Raw genomic sequence first — 19,157 nt, 5'->3', positions numbered from 1 at the left:
AAAAAAATCCCATAGATCCTTAAAAACCTATTTATTCTAATTTTAGATACCACTTTTACCACTTGTTTGTTTTTTTGGTTTTGTTTTGTTTTTTGTCTTTTTGCTATTTCTTGGGCCGCTCCTGCGGCATATGGAGGTTCCCAGGCTAGGGGTCAAATCGGAGCTGCAGCCACCAGCCTACACCAGAGCCACAGCAACGCGGGATCCGAGCCGCGTTTGCAACCTACACCACAGCTCACGGCAACACCGGATCGTTAACCCACTGAGCAAGGGCAGGGACCGAACCCACAACCTCATGGTTCCTAGTCGGATTCGTTAACCACTGCGCCACGACGGGAACTCCACCACATGTTTGTTTTGTTTTCCAGCTTTAAAAGTAGTTTTGAAGCAAGAAATTAGGAAGGGAATGGGCGAGTCATGGCTAGAGGCATCTGGAAGCTGGTGAAGACGACAGAAGAACCTTTATCACTGGTTGGAAGCAATTCCCCATAAGGACCAAAGACCCTACAGATACATTTTATAGGGATAATCCTTTATAGACAGTTTCCCTAAACGTTTAACCTGTGACCAGTTTAGCATGCTGACTAGTTTTATCAGTAAAGCCAATTTGAATTTCTTTTCGACCCATTTAACACTCTCTTCGTCTGGGTCTAATGCCAACCATCTATGTGGACAAGTTTAATATTTCTTCATTAGGAGAAGAAATACAAAGTCCACAAAGCATTTCCTTTTCTCAGTGATCTGCTATTTAGTTGGGGTGGTAAGGATATAAATAATGCAAATCAGGAACACTGTGTGTGAAGTTCAAGGTATGCATGCGTTGATGGGGACTTGGTGTACTAGACAGTGAGGAGCCTTGTGTTAGAAAGATGGCCTTGAGCTAAGTCTTAAAGGAGACGTGGACTTACCCAGACAAAGGATGGGAAGAACCCTACTCCAGACATACGAATTTGTACTAGCAGTCATTGAGAAGCAAAGGAACAGGATTTATTTGAGTAGTACCTCAAGAATTGAGGAGCTTCTGGTAAAGTGGGACGGAGCAGGGGACAGCTAACTCTTTCTGTACAGGGCCACATGGTAAATGGTTTAGACTGTGCGAACTTGATGGACCATATGGTGTAATATAGTGGCTTCATGTTTGGTATGTAAATGAGTGGCAGTTCCATGAAGGCAGTTTGCAGCAATTGTCATGTTGGATTTGGCCCTCCGACTCCAGCTCGTTAGACCTTGGTGTAGAGGTTGTGTGAGCACCACACCTCTCTACTGCTCTGAGTAATTTTCTTGTTGCTTTAGTTAGTATCTTCATAGGATTAGATTGCATGGCGTAGTATAGATAGAATTATGGAAAACTTTTATATACTTCCTCTTCAAAACTTTTCTTTCCCTGTGTTCTAAGTATGGTAATTTTCCTGTGTGTTTTACTCTCTGTTATGTGCTTTCTCTTCTGGAGAGTCTAACATTTATTAGCACAGTTTTATATAGTAATTGCTGACAATGTCTTTTGTTCTCTTTTCTTTTTGTTTCAAGTTGGTGTCACATTTGATGTGTCACAGTAGAAGAGTTGCAGAAAAAAACTTTGACTATCCAAGGGTCATAGAGGTAGGCTTTTGGAAGCAGTAACATTGGAGCTTGCCCTTGAAGGATAAGTGAGTTTTGCCAGGCAATGAACAAAGAAATGATATTTTGGGTGTGAGAAATCGTGTCAGCAGAAATAAAAAGATGTGAAACGCAATGCAATACTCACTGAACATCAAGTAATCCAGAACATCAGAAAACCTGGAAGATATAAATCTATCCTCTCTTTTAAAGTGTCTTAACTGACATTCTCAGTTGTTTGGATTTTTCTTGCAGCCTGTAGAAAGTTCTTGCTCCTCTTCAGAGTCCCTTATCTCCATAGCAGCCAAAATGATTCTTTTTAAATGTAAATCAGACCATATCACACCTCTAGTCAGAGACTCTCCTTCTTAGAAAATAAAGTAACTCTCCTACTGAGTGAAGGAAGTCAGAAAGAGAAAGACAAATACCATATGCTATCATTTATATCTGGAACCTAATATAGCACACAAATGAATCTTTCCACAGAATAGAAAATCATGGACTTGGAGAATAGACTTTTGGTTGCCAAGGGGGCTGGGGGAGAGAGTGGGGTGGATGGGGAGCTTGGGATTAATAGATGCAGACTATTGCCTTTGGAATGGATTAGCAATGAGATCCTGCTGTGTAGCTCTGGGAACTATATGTAGCCACTTATGATGGAGCATGATAATGTGAGACAGAAGAATGTATACATGTATGTGTAACTGGGTCACCATGCTGTATGGTAGAAAATTGACAGAACACTGTAAACCAGCTATAATGAAAAAAATAAAAATCATTATATAAAAATTTTTTTTTTAAATTAAGAACTCCTTGCCATCTCCTAGAACATCCTCCATGACCTGACACCTCACTCCCCTGTCTGAACTCATTCTCTCCTGTCTTTCCTGCTCCACCTCCACTGACCTTGAAGTCTCTCAAGTGTACCCAGCACACTGCCTGGCCCTGGCCCTCCTACATCCTCTGGAGCGCCCTTAGCAAGGTTATCGTTCTCATCTTATCCAGGCTTCAGATCCAATCTCACTTTCTAAGTTGAGCCTTCTATGAACACCGCATCCAAATTGGAGCTTCTTCCATGACCCTCTGGACTCTTATGTTGCTTACTTTTTCTTGCTAGAAAAGCTGTTTTAAAAACTTAAATCTGATGTCTCTGTGATGATGGCCACACAGTTGAGGAACTTGGCTGAGGAATTCTGAGAAGCATACAGCACAGAGCAAATTCTGGGAAGTCCATACCAGAAATATTTGCAAATAATTAATAGAAGTTTCCCCCTTCTTTACCTTTTTATTGTTCTTTATTCTTCTTTTAATTGTGCCTTCTTAGAACAGCTCCCATGGTATGTCCAAATGAGAAAGTCTGTTTTTATGTGAGAAATATCAAATTTCTAAGGTTAAATTTTATGTCTATTTCGTCTCTGTAGGAAAATGAAAAAAGATTTTTTTCCCCTTTTTATTAGCCTCTGTATAATTTGGTGTCATTATTCATATAGAATGTAATTTTCTATTGTGGATAGAGGTTGTGGAGTACATAATTAAATTTACCTTGAGTTTATGCTCTTGCAAAACCAGGTATAAAGTCAGTGTAACTTTTTTTAATCCATGAAGAGTCTAAGGTTCATGAAACATATCCATGAGCACTTTTTCAAATTTGAAAGTCAAGAGAAAATGCCATGAGAGTTAATCCTGTTTTATCTATGAAGTTCTTTATGCCAGCTAAAATACTAAGAGAAGTAGCAAGTAAATTATATGTAATAAGGATTTATTAACTAAACATCTGTTTGAGGGGAAAATATTCCAGATCCAGGAAAGGATACATCAAAGAACTATGTTATTTCCACTAAGCTGTTATATGTTCCCTCTGAGGCTCCCTGACTTTTTTTCTGGGGCACAGAATAAGGTATGAGAGTACCTGGATGAAGTTCAGGGAGAAGCAAATAAACCCAGGAGTATTTGTAGTCATTCCTGTTTGAGAGTTTAGCAAACTTTTTCCTTTTTAAATCTTTATCTCTACCCACATATCAGACAATGAACAATGATAGGGAAATGTTTAGGGGAGAATATGTTAACACATCACTGAGTATGAAGTAGTGGTCTTTTCCAGTTTTATTGCCTGTATTACATAATGATGCCTAAAGATAAGTACTCTGGTCATTTTAATGTTGTGTTCAAGTGTTGCTTTGATGGCCTAACTCTCTCAGGCAGGTGAGACTTAGTACGCTGGGCCCACTAGATTTTGTATTTCGCATGCACTTTATTCAAAATATGGGGCATAACAGCATTATAGGAAATTCTGTTCTGTATAATTGTGGTAATAATTGTGGTAATACGTACACGTTGTAGTAATTAAAAAAAAAATCTCTGAATGCAATGAAGGAAACAACTAAAGAAAAATCATTAATGAAAATGATTTAATGTGTTTTTCTCTGGAGACAATGCTACTTCCAGCAGTAAGTACTATGCAAAGTCACCCTGCTACAAAACGATTAGAGAAGAAAACAAATGTGGGAGATTTGGAGGTCCTTCCACCATTCTTAGTTATTCCCTTTGCAGTTGATACAATGACAAACACACACCATGAAGTCATAAGTTGGAATTACCCTGACAATGTCAGTATTAGACCAAAACTAACTGAGATCAAGAAGTAAATGCAGGAGTTCCCTGGTGGCCTAGCAGTTAAGGACTTGGTGTTGTCACTGCTGTGGCATGTGTTACAGTGTGGCTCAGGTTTGACCTCTGACCCAGAAACTTCCATGTGCCATGGGTGCAGCCAAGAAAAATGAACTAAATAGAATTTTAAAAAGTAAAAGGTATAATTGACTCAATGGATAAACTATACTGTGAAAACTGAAAAAAGAAAAATGTTCATAAAAATAGCAAGAAAAAAAAAGATATCATGTAAAAAGAACATACCAGTAGAGACATCTAGCTTCTCAGTAGCAATGATGGCAATTAGATAATATTTTCAAAATAGTTTCAATATTTTCAAATGCTGAGAGAACATGTCAACATAAAGTTGTGTAGTCACTCATTATAATTCTGTGAAATATCTTCCAAAAATATGAGCAAAAATTGACACACTATTGAGTGAAAAGAACCTAAAGTAAAGGGCATTCTAAAGTATTCAACTAAAAGAGTCTGACATATTAATACTTGAGGAAGAAAGAGAGTGATCACAAAAGGATTATCTGAAAGGTAAAAAGGAATGATGACCAAAGAAGCTAATAAACATTTCATAAATTTACACAGACATTTTCTTATTAAAATAACTACTACTGATATTTAATTTGTAGGATTTTTATCTAATGATGACTGAAATGTTGGACTCTAGTAACATTTAAGTGTAGAGAGGAAACTAGATATTAGTTTGTTTTCTTGGCCACACGTGTGGCATGCAGAAGTTTCAGGCCAGGAATCAAACTAGCACCACAGCAGTAACCAGAGCCACTGAATGGACAGTGTTGGATCCTTAGCTCACTGATCCACCAGGGAATCCTGGGAATTAGTTTTATGAGGTTCTTATATTACGTGTCTATGACATTGTTAGTTATACTTGGTGAAAATTCAAGAGTAACTACTAAAAGAAGTACAATTCATAATTTCCAAAACCAGAGGAATAGAGGGAAAACGTGTGAGACAAACAAACCAAAATATATAGGCATCTTTCTTTTTCTATGTATTTCTTTAACATCAGAAATGATAGCAAATAGATGAGGCAGAACAAATAGAAAGCCAAAAGTAAGATGATGAAAATGCCAAATGCCATAATCATAATAAATGTAAATAAATGTGATAAGCTGAATTCTGGCTGGCCCCCCAAGATTTCTTGTCTGTCCCACTCTAGGGTATATGCTAATCCAACCTCCAGATGAGGATTTGATCAGCTGAAACCTTAATTTTAGCCTATGAGACCCTGTGCAGAGCACACAGCTAAAATGTGTTAGATGTGTGACCCACCAAAACTGTGAGGTAAGAGCTTTGTGTGGTTTTGAGCTGCTAAGCTTGCCGTAATTCGTTAATCTAATCAGCAATAGAAAACTAAATGTGTGAAACAGTAAAGCTGAAAGATGAGGATTGTTTGATTTATAAACTGTAATTATATGTGGTTTACAAAGATACCTAAACCTAAAACTTACAAAGGTTAACAGAGAACAAATGATGACAAGTTTACATGGAAACATATCCATTTGATTTTAGGCCATTCAGATTTCACTGCAAAAAATTTTATTTGGTAGCAACAGAGTTTCACTAAGTAGTTTATGAGGGTGATATAATGATCATAAACTTGTAAGCAACTATAAAAAGCAGGCTGAAAATATATAAAGCAAAATTGATTTAAACATTAGAAAATGGAAAATTCTCATATAGAGGGAGATTTTAGTAAAACTTCTGTCAATTATTTTTATGTCAGTCAGATAAAGCTAGTAAAGATAATGAATTATGCAGCATAATTCATAAAGTAAATGGAATAGACATATATAGATCCTTGCATCAATCATTTAGAAAGTAAACATTCTTTTAACATTTTCAAGATTATACAAATGTACAAAAATATGAAGCAAGCCTTATCAAATTAATTTGAATTATTTCAAATTTCTGAAAATTCCTATCACACAGCCCATATTTTGTTGCCACTCTATTTGAATAGAAGTCAATAATGTAAAAAAAAAAAAATTGAAATTTAACATCTTTATAAATAACTCATGAATCAGGAGCTCCCGTCATGGCTCAGCAATAACGAACCTGACTAGTATCCATGAGGATGTGGGTTCAATACCTGGCCTTGCTCAGTGGATTAAGGATCTGTTGTTGCTGTGAGCTGTGGTGTAGGTCACAGATGTGGCTTGGATTCTATGTTGCTGTGGCTGTCGCATAGGCCGGAAGCTGTGGCTCTGATTTGACCCCTAGTCTGGGAACTTCCATATGCCATGGGTGTAGCCCTAAAAAAAAAAAGACAAAAAACAAAGAAAAAAACCTCATGAATCAGATGAGAAATCATAATGGAAATTTTATAAGTAGTTACAATTATATGATAATGAAAATGCTATGTGTCAAAATTTGTGGAATGCTATAAAAGTGGTATTTATAACCTTAAAAAGGGATAAAGGCATATATTAGATAGAAAGCTAGTCGTGGATGTTCATTTCTTTTGCTTCATCTAAATCTAATATTTATTCACTATGTGTACTTGTATTCTTTTGCATATTACAAGTACAACAAAATATCAACAAAAGTGAATCTGGTATAATTTTTTTAGTATTGAGTCATCTTTCTAATTTGGCAATAAATACCATGTTCTGTTTTAATAAGTATTCTTTTTCAGATGATATTTGAAAAATTAAGATGACCGATGTTGAAACAGTATAGTAAATGATATTCAAATTGTTCTTAATTATGGTTTTATTTTATATCTCATCATTGAAATTCCTAATTAAATTCTGTTTTTTTATATCTCATCATTGAAATTCACAATTAAATTCTGGTGTTTAGTAATGGCTCTAGATATTGGCAACATGATAAGGATGAAGAACTATGGTTCTCTAAAATTTCTCTTTAGTTAATATCTAATGCAAAGGACAATTTTCATAAGGTCTTTCTTTTTAGATGAAAGCTATTATTGAAAGCTTTAAGACTAACACTTGATACTGAAGAAAGTAATATATTTACTAGGTTGTGATAGTCACTGTCCCCCATTTTTTAATCCTAATGACTTGTGATGATTTCACTCGATGGAGGCCATTGCCAAGTTGGTGGGTGGTGTAATAGGATGCTGTCTGCTTTCCTAGCCTGTAAAAGCACTTACTTCACTTTGGTGTAAAGTCAGGGTCCTGTGCTAAAGAAAATACAAGTCCATTATTGGGCATATTATAATTCAGAATCAAATGACATTGATGCAGTTACATTTTCCTAAATATCTGAAACTTGTCAGATACTTTGTCATAAAAAGAGCATCATGTCATTTATTTTACGTGACTCTACGGCTTCTAGTAAGATTGACTAATTGATTTATAATCTGTTCTAATTTACTGTAGTGCATAATTGCTTAAACTTATTGAACAGGCACGAAATGTTTCACAGGGGATGTCTCCCCTCTTTTAATAATCTGGATGATTTACCTTCATAGAACTGCCTGTTTCCCCCATAAATAGCGATGTATCTCGTATCCATAAAATCGTCCCAAGGTCAGATGTTCAGACAATTCAGAAATACCTTATCTGAAATCATCACAGTGTGAGCAAAGCTCAGTAATAAAAATTCAGAACTGCTACTTCCTTTAATAAGTAGTCCGAAGCTCCGGAGGCTGCACTTGACCTCATCACAATTCCCCCTTGTGAACAGTCCTCAGCCTTGTCTTTTCCACTGCCATAGTAGCCTTTGGTTCCCTGACTTGCTTTTTCTAACCAAGTTCACTTGTATTCATTTGCATTTTTAATGAATTATTTGCTTCAGTGCCTTCTTTTGAGTGGTGCCATATGTTTACTCTTCACATTACAAATTCTGAGTGCCTCCTTAATTTAAACACCATAGTAGAGCTTTTGAATACATTGTCAGTGTCAATTATTTTTTGATATTTTGAAACATATTAATGCCTCTTACTGATAGTTCATAGCCTGACGTTTTTCGTTCCTCTGAGAACAGTGTATGAAATCTTTGTGTTTCATACGTTTTTACTTGGATCAGAAATAAAACACCTTCAAGTTCATGTATTATTTTTATTTTTTTCATAAATTAGTTCACCGAAGCATTTAGGCTGAGCAAAGGTTTATAACATTATCAGAAACACCCACAAAAACAAACATGGACATGGGGAAAGAATAGTCAAGTGGAGTTCTAACAACTCATTTCCCAGTTCTTTGATTACATAATGTGATTTTGTTCAGAACCTTACTACATACATGGATTTTAAGCTGTGTTATACATAAGATGCATGTTGTTTCTAACAGAAAAGAACATGATAATCCAGAAACAAAGGAAAAGCAAATTTTGCCAACAGTATTTTGAGCATTGTCATCTATTTGATATTAGGTTAATAATACAATGATAGAACTCTCAGACCTCACTTAATAAGGCTTTGCTAGGAAGTTTCTGACAGATGATTCTCTTAGCTCATGTTTAGGCTTATTCTCCCTTTTACTTATTTATTTTTTTAGGTGTTAAATCTACTAAAGTGAATCCTCTATTTATTGAAGTTCTTCCTTAATAGGAAAGCAGAAATGAGAGCAAAACAGGTCAAATTCATCATCGATGAAGTTATTTTAACAGGCTATTATCAAATGGCCCGGCTAAAAAAAAAAATCACCCATTTGGATCAGTTGCTGAATTCATTATGGTGTTCTGTGGTAAATTTATGTCATTAGTTTTTCCCCTTCATTTTAATATTATCCAACTTACATTTGTTATTACATGTGTCTACACGTGTACACACACATAACTTCGACATACTGAGAGTCCGGCTTTAGGCTTAAAACCATGAAAATATAGTAGGAGCAATGGCCAATTCAAGGACCAAAGGAGAGAAGAAAGAGGGAAATCAGAAAATGGAATAAAGAGAGGCATATAACAGCACTGGCCTCATTTCGCTCATTTATTCAGCAAACATTCTAGGTGTTGGGAATGTAACAGTTAAGGAAGTAAAAATCTCTACTCTCTCAAAGTTTCCATTGTTATATCTGCCTTGCCTTCCATTATTTTGATCCCCACAGCTGAGTCTGAGACCTCCACTCCCAAAAGTTAGACTCTATTTTCCCGATTGTGTGAAAAAATGATCAGACATACTTAACTTCCCTCTTTCCTCACTCCATTTACCTTTCCCATACCCACTTATGAGTCTCTCTTAGCCAAATGAGAGACTGAAACTATTTAAGAACAGGTAGACCAGTAATGACTCTAATAGGATTCTGGCCGTAAAGAACCAATACTGTACCTACCAAGCGCTTAGGCAAGATCCAGCAATCACCTGTGACTTCCTAGGTGCTCCTAGATTTAATCCCCTTTCTCTAACCAGTGGAGTCTGACCCCTATTCCCTGTTGTAATTTGGTTCATGGTCCAGGGTCCTGGCAGCATCCAGTCTCATGATCTCCCCATCCCCAGTTCTAGCATCATTGCCTCCCTGTCTTCCACCTGTTTTCAGATAAGGGACTAGAGAGTCTCAGTAATTATAAATGGACCGTCTGCAAACACTTGAGTTCAGAATATTGAGTTTTTCATTCCTATTTTTGTATATGTCATTATATTGAAAGAGATATGTAGACCTAAGGGTGAAGGTGGGCAGTGCTGACATAATATGTGTAGATTAAATTTTCAAATGTTTTTGCAGGGTGAATGGCCAGATATAAAATCCAGACAAGGAGTTACCATCGCGGCTCAGTGGTTAACCAATCCGACTAGGAACCATGAGGTTGTGGGTTCAATCCCCGGCCTTGCTCAGTGGGTTAAGGATCTGGCGTTGCCGTGAGCTGTGGTGTAGGTTGCAGACGCGGCTCAGATCCCGCGTTGCTGTGGCTCCGGCACAGGCTGGTAGCTACAGCTCCGAATGGACCCCTAGCCTGGGAACCTCCATATGCCATGGGAGCTGCCCAAGCAATGGCAAAAAGACAAATAAATAAATAAATAAATAAAATCCAGACAAAAAATTTCACCATTCACCACAAATAGGACGTTTTAGAATCTCTTTCCTTTTTCTAGGGAGCAGGACCTTAGTTTACAAGGAGAATCAAAGTTTCTCTGGGAAATCTTGCTTTGCCTCAAGCCCTAATGCCATCAATTCCGTGGATTATTCCTCATGCCCTTTAAAATCTGAACCCCATTAAAAATGTAAATTTCTCTTTTTCCAGGGGTGTGTGTGTGTGTGTGTGTGTATTTTTTAACTGATACAATCAGCCTCTTCAGGCAGATGGGGCAATGAAAAATACAGACTCATTCTCTCATTTATGTTGGTGAATAGTTACTGAATGTATTCCCACACTGTAAGGATATGACAGTCTTCTAAAAGAGACATGTACATGAGCAGATAATTTTAATACAGCATGGTAGGTGGAAAAATTAGGTGGACACAATGTGTTACAGGCTTCCAGAAGAAAGCTCCTAGCAGTCTAGAGTGAATATCAGAGAAAGCTTCCTGGAAGAGGGGGTGTCTGAACTATCTTAGAGATGTCTAGAAGTTAGAAAGAAGCTGCAGGTGGAGAAAAGTGGTTGAGAGTGGTTCAGAGGGAAAGGCTCAGAATTTTCAGTAGCATAAGCCAGCTATGTGCAATTTGAGGCAAGGAGGATGGCAGATATGAGAGTTGGTTGTGGGACTATCAAAATTAATCCTTTCTACTGTGTTAACCTGGAATGCATATGCTTGGTGATGGGTAACTGTGCTTTTTACACCTCCCCTTTATATTTATTATCTATATTCATACTATCTTTTTTCCAACCTCCTAACAATATGTCAGAGTACAACACAAGAAATAGTAATATTCCAGGAATTGCATGGAATCCTGAGCATCTGGGCATTTAATCCAGAGAATTGGATAATTATATTATCTATTGAGTAGAGGGAGGGTTGAGATTTGGGTTTCCCTATCTGCCGTTAGTTTCAAGACACACTACCATAGCTGTAAAACAGACTGGGAAGCTACTGCTATTGCCATTACTGCTGTTGGCACACATGCCTCTCACACAAAGGATTCAACCTTACATGGTTGAATATTGTTGCTCACAGCTGTACCAGCCATAAGATGACCTCTGTTTCATTTCTAACATCTAATACTTGCATGAGGGTGTCTTACTGGCAGAATCTAGAACCTTAGTATAAGAAAGTTTGGGAGTTCCCCTTATGACTCAGTGGGCTAAGGACCCAATATTACCTCAGTGAGGATGAGCGTTCGATCCCTGGCCTTGCTCAGCAGGTTAAGGATCTTGTGTAGCCACAAGCAGTGGTGCAGGTCACAGATGCGGCTCAGAGCCTGCATTGGCATGACTGTGGTGTAGCCTGGCAGCTGCAGCTCTGATTCGACCCCTGGCCCAAGAGCTTCCATGTGGCCCAAGAGCTTCCATGTACCACAAATGTGGTCATAAAAAGAAAAGAAAAAAAAAAGAGTTTGATGATCTAGCCACTGTGTTTTGGGAGATATAAGTAAGCAGTAGCAACAGATGATAAGCCACAACTAATCACATCTAGTAATAATATACTGATTTGTACTTGTTTATATAGTATTTAAAATGCTAGATATGTTTTTCCCTGATCCCCTAAAGAAACTACCTTTTGTTGTGAAGGTGCCAGAAAGAAAGAAAAAAAAAGTTATCAACAAAGGAGTGAAAAGAAGTCTGGGGAAGCGTAGACTTTGGCTGAGAGAGGGAAAGAAGGTACATTTGAAGGACAAACGAGATGGCAAGGTTTAGAGGGATATCTTCTTTAATGGCTAATTTTACATGTTGTCAGTGATCATCCCTTTACCCTAATTTCCACTTTAACCTTCTGTTTTTCTCTACTTAAACCTCCTCAGAGCCTAGAAGGCAAACGTTCTGGCATCTCATAAAGCCAAATGATCATATAGGCATGGGGACAAAGCATCACTTAAAGAATGTGTAAAACCACTAACACACACACACGCACACTTAGGGCAGTCACATTTAAGGTACTTTCAAGAATATCTTTTCTCTTTACCAGCCTAAAAAGCAAGCTATGGCTGTCAAAATGGGAAACATTTGAAAAGTGAAGACTAGAATGAAACCAAATTTATGTTGACATGTGTTTTACCATATGATTATAATATCAGTGATATGATGTGTAAATTGTTTAACTTCTATATTTTACTTGTAGAGTTAGGGCATCTGGAAAACCTCCGATTGGCTACAGTTATTTCTTTTGAAAGATGGAAAAGGCAGCAATGGAGGCAAAACTGATGATACTCTGATTAGGTTCATTTAAGAAGAAGGGAGAAATACTTGATAATGTCAAAATGATGGCAACTTGTAATTATTTGAGCTTATATCTACTTTTTCTGACATTCCTGTGGCTATACTGGTCTTTTATTACATAATATTTGCCTAATAGTACTTTTTAAATTTGTTTCAATTTCTATATTCCTAAATTCAAGATTTGTCAGTTTAAGTTTGTTAAAAATCTAAGATATTAAAAAATTTTTAAACTGTAAAAAACTAGACTGCTTAATTGCAAAACATAGACTATTTTACATTAAATATAGTCTTACCATATGTTTTTTTGTTGCCTTTGTCCTGTGTTATTTTTAATAGCTTTCCCTACTTTCTCTGTATTAATCAAGAAGTTTTCTTATATCTCTTTCCCCCTTTTATTATTAAGCTTTCTGACTTTTTAATACAAGTATTATTTTATTATTTTAATGACTTTTCCTAGAAATTGCATTGCCCTTTTGAGTTATTAATGTCTGCCATGATGGAACCTGTACTTATATCTAGACAAGTATTTTGTGATATTTTAACTCTGTATATCCCTCTCCTTTTTTGTGCGACATTTAAAACCCAGTAAGATATTATTATTTTTGATGTAATTATTGTTCTGTTAGATTTGCTTATATTTACCTTTTTTTCTTTATGATCTTTTTATCCTTTTATTTCTGTGTTTTTATATCTATTATTATCCTTGGGCCTGAAGAAATTCCCTTTAGTATTTCTTTTTGTATGGACCTGCTGGCTATGAATTCTCCATTTTTTGTGTAAAATGTCTTTACTTTGTCTTGGTTTTTGACAGAAAATTAAGGTTGCCAATTGTTTCATTTTTTTTTTTTTTAATTTCCTTCAGCAATTTAAAGATTGCCCTTACATTGTCTTCTGGCTTTCATCATTTTGTTATAGCTTCCTATCTTGTATCAGGTCAGAAAATTCTTGGTCATTATGTTTTACAATGATACTTTTGCCCTATCCCCTATTCCTCCCTTCTTTTTTTTTTTTTTTTTTTTTTTACTTCTGAGCTTCCCATTACATGTACATAATTCCTCTCTCATATATCTTACCCCTTTAAAAATACCTTACTATCCTATCCACCCTTCCATTTTGGACTTCGTTTGGACTAATTTCTACTCATTCACCTTTCAATTTATTAATCTTTTCTGCTGCTGTGTCTGTTCTGCTGTTAAACACATGTATCAAGTTTTTAATGTCAGGTTTTATGCTTTTGTCTTTTAAGAATTTATATTTGGCTTGTGTGTGCACATGTGTAGATTCCAGTTTTGGAGTAGAATTTTCTGTCTTAGCTGTTTCATTAAGTATGTTACTACTGTTATTCAAAAGATCATGTTTGATAACTCTAAAAATTCTGAATCATTAGTAAAAATTGTGTATGTCTCTCCTTTTAGTTTTAAGTAATTTGGAATAGTCTCCTAGAGTATTTTGCCATATGTAAGTGACTGTCGATCATGATTATACCTCAAAAGAGAAATTAAAGCAGTTAGTATGATAGTACCTTTCATTGTGTTTCTTTCTTTCTTCAGTCTTAGACCTTCAAGTCTTAGTGGTTTTAGTTGTGTCCTAGTATCTTAAAATTTCACTTTTTGAAGTTTAATGCATTTTCTTTTATTGTTCCATACATGCTAGTGGATCTTTTACAAACTACTCTACCTTAGCTGAAATAAAATTTAACTCTCTCTTTTCCCATATTTTATCTACTATAAATCTTTTGGATTATGTTAGATTATTTTGTATCTCATTACTTCATCACTCTGAAGCCCCTCATAAAGAAGTGTTGCGATTTCCTACACATCTTAAATGGTGAGAAATGTGTGCAATCCCCTTCTGTTACAATGTGGTCTATAGAGCTACACTTGTGTTACTTTTTTTATCCTAAAAAGAAGTACAAAATCATATTTAAAATTCACCTTCATGGAGTTCCCACTATGGTGCATCAGGTTAAGAATTCAGCATTGTTTATGCAGCAGTGCCAGTTTGATTCCTGGCCTGGTGCAGGGGGTTAAGGGATCCAGCATTTCTGCAGCTGTGGTGTCAGTTGCAGCTGTGACTCGGATTCTATCCCTGGCCCAGAAACTTCCGTATGCCACGAGTGTGGCCAAGAATAAATACATAAAATAAAATTCACCTTCAAGTTGACCTTAACATTTGCTCTACGTGTAGATTCCATTTCTTCCTTCATTTTCTATTTTTAATTTTATTTTTGAATGATACATACATGTTTTCATCATATATTTTCTATCATGCTTCTTCCATGATACTTAGGTAAATGAAGTTTTTAAACCTTTTCATTTTAACTATGCCTTAATTTTGGATCGAATTGAAAACTTTTGCACCTAACCAACCTATTCAGAGTTGCCAGCATTAAGTCTTTATTAACATTAAATCAACATTAAACTCATAATCTATATTCTTATGGTCTTTCTTTATAAAACACTCTTATTGCACTTTTATTCTGTTATTCCCCTGTGAACATCTCAGGTAAGTTATTCCAGAAAATTTAGCACAGCCCGAATGAACTTTATGCTGACTGATGTTCTTGCTGAAGAGAATATTTAGGAAGTCCTGCCTTGCCAGTCAGACTAATTTCTGAACTCTTTGTAATTTAAAGTGCCTCTGAATAGGAGCTCCCACTGTGGCACAAAGGGATTGGCGGTGTCTCTGCAGTGCCAGGACACAGATTCCATCCCTGGCCAGGCACAGTGGGGTAAAGGACCTAGCGTTGTCTCAGCTGAGGTGTAGGTCGCACCTGTAGCCTAGGTTGCAACTGTGGTTCAAATCTGATCCCAGGTGCAGGGAACTCCATATGCCCTGTGGTCGCCAAAAAAGAAAAAAAATCCTTCCCATTAGACTTCTTGAGTTCTTTGACTCATAATCAAAATATAGATGTTTCAACAAATGGTTAAAACCTTTCCTTCGATCTTTGACACGTATACATCAAAATGTTGCCTTTCATCCTGGGGATTATTTACAGTCTGGTATAATTTGTGTGTATTTGTGGGAAAATAAAGTGTAAATAAATTCTGTGTTCCTTTACAACCTCAGCCTCTTTTCGTATTGGTATTGCTTATGTTCTGTCTTTATCTACTGACTGGGGAAAGCCTCAAAACATATAGTAGCTTATTAAAACTCAAATCTAATAATTTAATCCAGCTGACCAGTAAAGTATAGCTCGGAAAGAAATCAATTTCTAATTGAAGTGGAAGGGGAAAGGGATCATGTCATATATATGCCACCTTTCTACAAATCAAGATAACTGCTGTATCCTTTATAAAATTAAGGGGTTGCTTAATTACTTAGGCTTGAACTGTTTTGAGTTGCTATGGCAAGAAATTATCCAGGATCATTTTATGCAAACCAGAAGAAAGAATTTTTAGTTCTTCAGTTGTCTTACCCTTAATGAAAAAAAGGTTGAATTGGTATTATTGATATCATTTTATTTAATCTAGTTTCATAGTCTTCTATCCGTTAAAAGGTCTGAAAATATAACATAAAAAAACACTCATTTAGCGTTAAAGCCTGAACTAAACCAATGCACAGATATTTATAGCCTTATTTCTACCACTCAGTGAAAATGCTCCCTTACTTTACTACAGAAATGTTACTATGTCTGAGAATGTAGTTCTATTCCAAACCCTCTTGGCGGTGTGCTATTACATTAAAATCCTAAAAGCTTTGAATTCTGAAACCTATATGGCCCCAAAAATTTAAAACAAGAAATTGTGCATTTCAAGTGTTTTTCACTTAGTTTTGATAACTATGTTATTAAATATATCTAAGTATCTTCTGCTGGAAAATATTACGAACAAATTTTAACATTTGACCCTACAGTGTGCTAATATAATTTATTCACTAATCAGGGCAGCGTCATTTTATGGAAGCTAAACTGACACCAACTATAAGATAGTCATCTCTAGTTTTAGCACTAGAGTGAAATAGAATTAATAATAACTACAAAAAATACAGCCGCAACTTTGAGTACTTTGTGTCAGGCAGGATGTATCCAATAACTTAATCTTCAGAACTCCTTTCAAATGTAGGTGGAGGTATTAGCACCATTTGTAAGTGAGGGATGGAAGAGTAGAAGATAAGCAACTTGCTTGTGGTCAATTTCGTGTGTTGCAAAATTGGGACAGAGTGAGGACACAAACCTAAGTCTGTGGGTGACCATAGTCCATGCCCTTCATACTGCTGCTATAGTGTTGTCATCAATCCTTTAAAATTAATCGTATAAGACATTTAATAAATGTGAAATGCAGTTTCACAACCAACTCTTGATTATCTTCATGTCAATTATCTACAAGAAAAAAAAATGCCAATAGCAAATCCGCTTCCTTTTGTCATCCAGCTTGTATATGGGATCCTCCCTTCTGCTGTCAGTTGGCTTGTGCTCAAGAAATACAAATGAATTTTAATATGAGCCGGAGAAAAAGAATATAATTATGGTGGTAAATCTGCCAGAATCATATAATGAATTTAAAACCCAACATAAATGCTTTTTGGATTATCTCTCATTTGGGATTGCTTATACTGCGATCCCTTATAAGACTATAGATAATTGAACATTGGCTATTTTACTACAACTGTGAAAGTACTGATGCTAAGGAGAAAATGAACTATGTAAATATGAGTTTGCTTATTTATTTAATAATGAATTTGAGATTTCATCAAAGGAATCATTTAAAGCCAAAAACACAGAGTAACTTTATCTCATGGGAACTAAAATTCTATGAATCAAAGAAGTGGTTAATGTGCCTGATTCTTTTCTTTGCCTTATTTCTTCAGTAACCCATAATTGAATAATGTGCAGTTGTTGTTTTCTTAGAGATGTTACAGGGAAATGAATTAAAAACAATTCTGTTAACATATGTTTGTGAAGTCTGTGAAAGCTTCTACTTAAACTTTCTGGCCCTTTCTTCTTTATCGTGTATAACCATCTTTAAATTGCATGAACTAAAAGGAAGATGTTTTTTGGCAGTGATTTCTGTGTTTCCTGATCTGTTGGAGGTGTGCATTATCGAGTCAGGCACAGAGGTCACTGTTTCATTGCAGTTTAGGCCATAAATTTTGTTGTCAGAGATCACTCAAAATTGTGTCTTGACATTGCCGCTTACCACTGTTGAGCCATTGACATGTTTCTTAACCGTTCCTAGTCCCTGCTTTCTATCTGCAAAGTGTCATTAAGAGCAGTTTTCTGGAGGAGTTCCCATCGTGGCTTAGTGGAAACGAATCTGAAGAGTATCCATGAGGACGCAGGTTCAATCCCTGGCCTCACTTAGTGGGTTAAGGATCCAGTGTTGCCATGAGCTGTGGTATAGTTCGCAAACATGCCTTAGATCATTGCTGCGGCTATAGCTCTGATTTGACCCCTAGACTGGGAACCTCCTTATGCTGCAGTTGCAGCCCTGAAAAGCAACAACAACAACAAAAAGAATAGTTTCCTGGAATTCCTGTTTTCCTGTTTTCTTGTTATGGCTCAGTGGGTTAAGAACCTGACTAGTATCCATGAGGATATGGGTTTGATCCCTGACCTTGCTCAGTGGGTTAAGGATCTGGTGTTGCTCTGAACTGTGGTGTAGGTCGCAGATGTGGCTTGGATCCAGTGTTGCTGTGGCTGTTGCATAGATCACAGCTGCAGCTGCAAATCGACTCCTAGCTCAGGAACTTCCATATGCAGCAGCTGTGGCCATTAAAAAAAAAAATTGTTTCCTATCTTGGGACGTGAGAGTTAAACGAATGTATCTCCCTGTATGTACACATGCCAGTAAGTATTAGATATGTACCATTTCTCCTTTATATCTGAGAAAGGTAATTAGATAGAGCTGGCTGGCACTAGCCATCCTTGGGCTGGTACCCAAAAGCCTCACTGGAAAGGCAGATGCAGAATGAAGCTCATATAATCCACTGTATGTGTGATGTAAGCTCTCTGACCCAACCCCAGCACCCCCTGACTTTTGCAAAAAACAAATACAGCTGCATTCTTCTATTCATGCACTTAGGCACAAATATGAGAGGCAAACCATAAATACTTACAAATGAAGGCAGTTGAACACACACATATACACACATCTGCATATACAGATCATTTTATCATAAACTCCTCCAATTAATTTTTGAGCATATTCTCACCACACACACACACACACACACACACACACACACACACACTCCTATAATTTTTAAGTGTACTATATGGTAAAAAGTCATAAGCATGTATATGTGCTAATGTTCATATCAATACATAAACCATATCCAGTTGCCCACAGAGAGGCACATACTAATGTTTGGACTATATAGATTGATGTGCATGATTAATACACATGGAGGGGAGTTCCTGTCATGGCTCGGTGGGAAGGAATCTGACTAGCACCCAAGAGGATGCAGGTTCGATCCCTGGCCTTGCTCAGTGGGTGAAGGATCCAGCGTGGCTGTGGCTGTGGAGTAGGATGGCAACTACAGCTCCGATTTGACTCCTAGCCTGGGAACCTCTCTGTGCTAAGGGTACAGCCCCAAAGAGACAAAAAGAAAAAGAAAAAAATGCGGAGGAATTGAGGAGGGAAAAATTTAGAGGAAAGCAGGGAGTCTATTTTTTTTTTTTTTAAGGAAAAAAAATAGGATGGTAAGCAAAAGAAAA

General features: G+C 36.6%; 1 protein-coding gene across 11 annotated transcripts in view; it reads left to right on the top strand.

Moving 5' to 3' along the window:
- Positions 1 to 19,157, top strand: part of KLF12 (KLF transcription factor 12) — a 495,578-nt gene that overhangs the window by 283,198 nt on the left and 193,223 nt on the right. Inside the window, exon 5 of one of the 11 annotated variants that reach the window (XM_047756500.1) lies at positions 5,438 to 5,562. The exons of the other annotated variants lie outside the window; for them this stretch is intronic. The gene's annotated coding sequence lies outside the window, so the exon portion shown is untranslated. The remainder of the gene's footprint in view (positions 1 to 5,437; positions 5,563 to 19,157) is intronic. 11 annotated transcript variants of the gene reach the window in all.

The sequence above is a fragment of the Phacochoerus africanus genome, chromosome 13 (assembly GCF_016906955.1).
Source record: "Phacochoerus africanus isolate WHEZ1 chromosome 13, ROS_Pafr_v1, whole genome shotgun sequence".
NCBI classification, from domain to species: Eukaryota; Metazoa; Chordata; class Mammalia; order Artiodactyla; family Suidae; genus Phacochoerus; species Phacochoerus africanus.
This window is presented reverse-complemented; position numbering and strand designations above follow the sequence as displayed.